This window comes from Centruroides sculpturatus, unplaced genomic scaffold, assembly GCF_000671375.1.
Source record: "Centruroides sculpturatus isolate CEXI.00-Female unplaced genomic scaffold, Cexi_2.0 scaffold307, whole genome shotgun sequence".
Taxonomy (NCBI): domain Eukaryota; kingdom Metazoa; phylum Arthropoda; class Arachnida; order Scorpiones; family Buthidae; genus Centruroides; species Centruroides sculpturatus.
The window spans coordinates 25,478-34,101 of NW_019384520.1; positions in this window are offsets into that span (position 1 = coordinate 25,478).

Here is an 8,624-nt window from a genome sequence, read left to right on the forward strand (position 1 = left end):
CACTTTGGCATTAGGCCTAGCCACAAATCGCTAAAAATGAATGATACTCTTTTGAAAAGAAGGATTACGTGTCCTTTTCATCCACCTGATGAAAAGTATCCATTCTTTATCATTAACATCACTTCATTACAAAAATCTGAATTGATTTTTGTAATGAAATCCAAACTGAAACAATCAGAATGACAGATTGTATTGCCAACATTTTTGATTGGTCAGTTACAAATTATGTCACCAATTACGTCATTATGACATCAAAGTGTATCCAGTGAAATGAGAATAATTTTTATGACATACTCTACCAAAATAAATGAAAATGTATCTAAAAAATTGAGAGTTCAGTTAGGTCGCNCTTTGTATATTTTGAATTTTACATTTTGTGATAAAATTTTATTAATTATTTGAAGTAATTCATATATGTATAAATGAATAAGACAAGACTTGAAACTTTTGTCCTTCCTAAAATTGGCAAAAATAAATTTTCTTAAGTTTGAAAATATTCTTCTACATTTCTTGAACAAACATAGAAAAAGGACGGAGAATGAAAATTTTGGATGGAAAATTAATTTTTATTTCAATAATTGATAATTTATTGCTAATACTTGTCGACAGTACTTTTTGTTCTCTATTGTTATCTAAGGCTTTCATTTGCATTCTGAGCCGTTTTGCAATTTTTAAAGAGTGAAGAGAAGATCCTTGCTTGCATGTCTTTTTCATGTCAGAAAAAGACATGCAAGCAAGGAAACAGGTGAAGGGAGATGAAGAGATGGGAGATCATCCCACAGAGAATTTGGAATTCAATGGAATTCCACCTGAATTGTTGTAGTATGCAGAAACTAGTGGATTTCTGTCTATTTCTTCAGAGAATCCCTGACATCAAGTCAGTGAACTTCCTTCAGTCCTTGGATCAAGCCCAACATATCAAAAAGGGCAAACTTCAGCTCCATTGGGATCAGTCTAAAATATTCAGACTGATGAGTGAATTAACTCATATGGCTATGATGAGATCAAGGCCAAAATGTAGATTGAAGACATCAAAGTTTGATCAAAATAAACTCCACCCAGACTATTTTATCAGAAGACGTCTGATAAAATGGACACCTCCAGAATTAAAGAAACTGCTAAAGAAAAGAAATGCTCATGTTCCTGGCTTTAGTGGTTGCAAGAAATAGAAAATGGATCAAGGTATGGACAGTGCAAGTAACATCTTGAACATTTGCACAATCATCTTTTCAGTAATTGCTCATAGATTAAATGTTATTTAAATTAAATTTTTGTTTTAAACAATATTTAATCGTTAATTTTATTTTGCAGCTATTGCCTTACAAAGACTGAAAGGAATGAACTGAAGGCATTCAAGTACTGTACTTGGAGACATTGGAGGTTAGAATTATACTAGCATGGTCCAATCTTCCGGTTTGCCACCTTTGATAAAAGGGAGGGGGTGCAATTTATCAACTTGTAACTTTATTTACTGGATTTGATCTCAAAATCCAGATATGACCTGAAGTCTCATGTGTAACTTCATATTAGAGATGTAACAGAAAGATGATTCTCAAAAGGCCTTTGAAGTAAGCAGAGAATCATTTTCTTTGATTTTGTGTATTGTGGATAATCATTTTCTTCATTGTAATTGTGATTTCATCAGTGGAATGAGTTTCAAACTCTTCAGAAAACAGACTGAAATATGAATCTCAATGTCATGATTATATCTTGTACATATATTTTAATATTTATATTCAATTAAAATTACACTGTTTTATCTATTTGCAATTTGTATTTTGAGTTAAGAAAGATTATATAATAAAAATTTGACAATATTTTTTCTTGTTTCTTTGAATCATTTCTCTATTTTAATAACTATAAATATCAAATCATAAACTGAAGTATGAAATCACTTTTATGTAAATCTCTTGGATTCTGATGTCTAAATTCACTAAATGAAAAATGTAATGTGTTCAAATTAAAATGTGCAATAAAATTAACTTTTAATTGGATTATTATTATTATTATTATTAAACAGTTCAATTGAATATTCTTGCTGCTTGTTATTGTATTCATCTCTAAAAATAAAACATGATTCAGTAATTATATATATATATATATATATATATATATATATATCTTCCTGCAGGAAACTGCTACATTAAGTATGATACACTACATCAGTGATTCTCAACCACTGTGCCACAGCACTTTAGTGTGCCACCACTGCAAATGTCAGACAAGTAGTTCAATCGGTTCTACCTTTCTAGAGCGCATTTAGAAACTGTAACCGGTGTTATCAGTAACTGCTAGTAGTTACAAAGGTGTTTAAAAAATGTGACCTAAATAACCAACTGCGTTTAAAAATCACTGTTATGATGCCACCAGTTATCCTGCGGTACTTACCGAAGTAACCACAGTGACAAAGCTGTTACAGCAGTTCTATTAAATTACAAGATGGCAGACACATTGTATCATGTGATGAATGTGGGTGTGATTTTAAAAATTTAGAGGGAATAAAACAACATTTTGTTTTGTTTCCACGGCACAAAGAAACCAAGATCAGAAAGCCATGTGGTCCCAAATTTCATATGAGGCAAGACAGCATGGAAAATGGCCAGCAAATGCTACAAAATTATTGATTTCATAGTATAAACTAAACAAAGATAAATTTTTCTCCGATACTTTGTTAAAAAAATTATACAAGTTCATTTTCTTCTTTTGATGAACTTGTTGAATCATAATTATCATATGATTATGAATATTACTGCAGTGTTACTGATTAGAATTTCTAAATGCACTCCTAGTGGGGACTGGCTGAACCAATGTGCATGACTTTACAATTCTGGATTAGGTTACAACTTATATATTTGCTTTTGCATGTGCAATACCACAATATTGCATTGTCAAATTTAATTAAAATGGATTCAAAGGTAATATATGATAGATTGTTTTTAATAATTTTTTGACAAAATTTTTTTATTTTAAAAGAACTTCCTAAAATGGATTAAAAAAAAGAAAGCATGATGATGATGATGATGTTAGCAATCAGGCTAACGAGCCTTAGCCCAATCTAAGTAAAGATGTTTCCTCCGCCAAAAAATGTAATGTTTATCATAAGTATAATGATGACTTCTTAAATTTTCTGTAATTTGGATTTACATCTACAATGGAAAATGATCAAACTGTTCCCGAGTATGTGGTATGTGGTCGTAAAATGTCAAACAGTGCTATGGCTCCAACATCACTTGCTCACTAATCATCCTTTGCTTGCATCAAAAGACATAAGCTACTTTCAAAAATCATTATCTGCAAGATTCAAACTGTAAAGTACTATATTATTTTTCCTACTTTTCCAACGATTATCGACACGACTGTGCCGGAAATAGCCGTTCCTTAACGGGTACTTTACGCGGATTCACGTTAGTGTGCCAGGCCTGGACTTTTAGCGTGCACCGAATTAAATACTGACCAAGTCAATAACAAATCAAATATTTAATAAATTTCTAGTAATAAACTATATACAAAGTTTAGTAAAATCAAACAACAATTTATTCAATGAAAATCAATAAGAATCAACCCGACAAAACTCAAATCAATCTAGTTTCTAACTTAATTCTATTCCCCTTTGGAATTTGACAAAAATTCAAAGACTTAACTTATATACAATAATTCATAAGAATTATTGTATATAAGTTAATAATCCTAATCGTCACCTCAATATACTAGGAACCTATTTCCTCAACTCTCAAGACTTTCTCTATTCGTTGATCCACAATTCGGATAACTTCAAAATCGCCTTGGAACTATTTGATCCTATTGGACACCTCTCTAGTTCACTGCTACGAAGCTCACCAAGCTCGTTGCTAACTGGAGTTCACCTCGTCCGTCTTCACTTGAGGTTCAGTCTTTATACTGTGAGGTGACGTCACAATTCTGAATGCGATCACTCCCCTCATTTACATACTTATTTGCTAACAATAAACTTTTTCTATTTGTCTGGCAGCCTATTTTCCAACAATACTCGCTAACCTTTTACATTATTCTTTTTGACAATTGTCGGGATGTTTTTATTCTTTAAGGTTTAGCGAGTCCCTAAGTTGTGCTTGTGGGGTCTCCCTCCCTTTTTCTTGGTGCAGACTTACTTTTTTCCGCTCAGGAGCGCACGTGTGCGCAAGTTTTTTCTACAGCGCTTTTCTCTCGTAGGTGAGTTGGTTTCTCTTCTATTTTTAAGTTTCTAAGGTGAATGGTGAGGAAACCTTCATCCTAACAAAACATAAGCCCCAAACAAAAATAGAATAAAAAGCAAAATAAAAGTAAATAAAAATAATGCTCGGACTTGGTTCCTTACAAAACAAGTAAAGGTTTTTGAAAAGTAATTTAGTGTGTCTGGTAAAGCTCAGATAGCTTCTTATGAAGTGACTGAATTAATTGCTCTTAAATTAAAACCTCATAATTTGGATGAAGAAATTATATTACCTGCTTGTCGTAAAATTGTAAAAAGAATGATCAGTGAATCAGCAGAAATTGATATTTGTAAAATACCACTTTCAAATGATAATTCATTGCAGAATTATAGACTTGTCCCAAAATATTGAAGAAAATACTGCTAAAATTCTTGCAAATTGAAATTTTGCTCTACAAATTGATGAAACAACTGATATTACAGGAAAATCACACTTAATTGCATTCATTCAATTCATTCATGAAAATGATATAATTTTTATGTTGTCGTGAATTAACTGATTTCACGATTTCACAACAGGAAAACATATTTTTGATGAAATTAATTCATATTTACAAGAAATTAAAATTTTGTGGAATTTGTGCATTGACATTTGCACAGACAGTGCACCGGCTATGACTGCATATATTGGGTTGAACCGAAAGTTCATTCAGTTTTTAGATAGAAATAAAATAATTTATTTTTGAATAAATAAAAATCTTTACTCCACAATGTATTCACCCTTCTGTTCGATAATCTTACCCCACCTGACGGGTAGTTTCATAATTCCATCTGTTTAGAATTGGGTGGTTTTCTGATCAAAGAAATTATCAATGTGATTTTTGATACCTTCTAAAGATTGAAATTCTGTCATTTAAATTATTCTGCAATGAACAAAAAAGATGATAGTCTGAGGGAGCAATATCTGGAGAATATGCAGGGTGACTCAAAACATCCCAGTTAAAGTCTAGAAGTTTTTGGCACATGTTTAACAATATGTGCAGTTTCCGGATGTTTTTGATGCACTGCAGCCTTTAGTTCATCCAGCTGGAGACAATATTTATTGAAATTGTTTGTTTGGTTGTTGGGTAAAAGCTTGTAATAAAGAAACCCTTTCCAATCTCACCAAACTGAAATCATTACTTTTCTGGTATGCAAACCAGCTTTAGGTTGCAGCACTGGAGGATCACCTGGCTTATTCCAAGATCTCGTGTTGAATATTGTTGTAAATGATCCATTTTTTATCTCCTGTGATTAATTACTTTAAAAATGGATAGTCTTCATTGTGTTTTAAAAGTGAATCACAAACAGAAACATGCTCAATAAGGTTTTGTTCACTTAACTGTTGGGAACCCAAACGTCATAACGGGAAGTGTATCCAAGGCTAGCCGAATGTCTGACAACAGATGCTTGGGATATTTTTAATTAATTAAATTAAATTAAGATGTCGGCTATCTCTCATGTTGTTTTATGCCGGTCATTTTGAATTGAAGCTGTTATGTACTCATCTTCTACGGTTGAAGGCTGTCCTGACCGAGGTGCATCTTCAAAAGAAAAATCTGCCGTGAAGTTTGAAAATCATTTCTGGCATGTTTGATCAGTAACTGTATCCTCTCTATATACGGCACATATCTTCTTTTGAGTTTTTGTCACATTGTTTTCCTGTTTGGAAATAATAGAGCATGAGATGTTGAAAAAGCACCTTCTTATCTTCCATTTTAATGTCTTTATTTAGTTTAAAAGATAACAGAATTTTAAAAAATAGCTGTAATTAAACTTACATATTAAATATGCGAATATTTGTAATGTCTACCTAAACAAGTTAAAACTTGATAAGAATGACACGACAAGTGGTTATGTAAATACCCGAGCTTTTGGTTCAATCCAATATAAAAGGATTTGTAGCACCTGTAAAGGAACATAATGCAGATACATTAGTTACCTATTGTTTTTTTGCATCAGGAAACACTCATTACAAAAAATTACCATCAGAATTGAAAATAATGCTGGAACAATGTGTTAAAACGATTAATTACATAAAATCAAGACCATTAAAAAGTCGCCTATTTAGTCAATTATGCCAGGCTATGGAGTCTAAATACAAATCGTTATTACTGCACACGGAAGTTAGGTGGTTGTCCAGAGGGAATCTCGCATACTTGAATTAAAAAACGAGATAAAGATATTTTTTGAACAAGGTAATAATGATTTTGTTGATTTGTTGAATGAGAAAATATGTTGTGCCAAGCTAGCTTACTTATCTGATATTTTTGTTATTTTTAATAAAATAAATACAAATATGCAAGGACCAAAAGAAAATATTTTAAACTCAACTGATAAATTGTTGGGATTTCAAAAAAAATTACTTTATGGAAGAATAAAGCACAAGAAGATAGTTTACAAAAATTTGAATCAGTTCCAAAAGACTGTTATAAAATAATTCATAAAATAGTTATTGATAATTTGACAATACATAGCAAAGAATTGTTCATTACTTTCCAAATTTAAAAATTAAAAAAAATTTGATTGGATTCGAAATCCATTTGTGATAAACAACATGTTGGTGTATGAATTAATTCTGAAAAAAGAGGAAGAACTAATTTTGGTGTGTAATAACTGATTCAGAAGAATCAATTTGTTCTGGATTAATCTTAGATACGATTATCTGACAATATCACAAAAAGCTTTAAGTGTGTCATTACAATTTTCCATGTCTTATTTGTGCGAATTCGGATTTTCAGCTTTGACCAACATAAAAACGAAAATCTGGATCACGAAATTAGAGTAGCGTTATTATTTTTATGCCTAATATAAATGAATTATCAAAAAACACCAAGCTCAAATTTCACATTAAATTAATTTGTAATTTATCATTAAATAAACATTTTGTTTATTTTGTAATGCAATTTCATTTTATATTTCATTAAAAATTATCATCGTATGCTATTTTTACAAAATATATTATAGGTACTGTACATCCCTCAATTAACCAAGTAAAATTCTTTTAAATTTATCTTATTGTTAGTGTGCCACCAAATTTATTAAAAGTGTACCATGACAAAAAGAAAGTTGAGAATCACTGCACTACATAATGAAATTTTTAGGAAAAAATTCTTTCTTTTGTGAAATTCTAAAACAAAAAAATAAAATAAAGTATCTTTCATTGAAGTTTTACCCATTCTGTGAAGTAAAGAATCAATATTCCTTTTAGAGAATCATTTTCAATTTAATTTTGTAGCAAAAGTATAATCTTTAATATCATATAAATTGATTTATCTACATATGAAAACAAAAAAAGTTTTGAGTTTCTATTAATGGCTGGCAAATTTAAACACAGTTGTCGACTATATTTGTTTAATTATTAGAATAGTTTATTATTACAAACATTTGTGTTGCAACATCATTGTAAATTTTATGCTTAGAAACTTGCGTTTAGAAAAATCTGTAAAACAATATATACAAATGCATTATTACATCCATGTACTCATCCAAAAATTCAAAATGTTTTCAGATCAGCATATAACAATCATCATCAGAATATTAATGATAAATAAACCGCAATCATAATATAGCCACAGATATAAGGCAAAACAACTCTGAAAGTCAGTTTGAAATTTATGTATATAGCAATGTACTAATATAAATATAGAAACATATGTATACAATTTTTCTGTCAAAATTTCTGGTTTTCAATTAAATTGACAGTTCAGAGCAGAGAAATGGAATTAAAGTTTAATAAAATACAAATATAAAATAAATAAATTTATGTGAAATTATAAATTTAAAGCAAGTACTTTTTTTGTGTAAGGTTAGAAAAAAGCTACCATAAATGACATTTATAATATGCCATTTTATGGAAGCTTTCTAATTTCTTTTAAAAATTTGAAGTTCTGATAAATAATTTACACTGACATTTTTGCAGTAAAATCATACATGAATTTGAATAATCAATTCCATTATTCATCATAATTAAATTTATAAATTATCATTTTAATTAAAAATGATAACACATTGTATTTTATTATAATAAATTTAAATATTAATATATATATACAGTAGAGCGTCGTTTATCTGAAGGTTGGTTATCCGAAATGTCGGTTATCCGAAGGAATTCCAGTCGACAAATTTAAATTTTCGCCAGTGTTGTAGCACTGTAATCTTTGGCTATGTCTTTGGCTAGTCAAATATTTTACGTTTTTGATACTAAATTAACTTCTAAAGTATAATTTTTTATTGTTTTTATATTTTTCAATATATTTATTTTGTTTGTACAAAATAAAAAAGTAATTTTTAACGATACAATAGTCTTCGTTAGGCTTAACATCGACGAAAATTCAACGCAAAGCGACACGCAACGGAGAAAAATTTCAACACGGGATAAATTAATATATTTTTTCATACATAATTGGTTATCCGA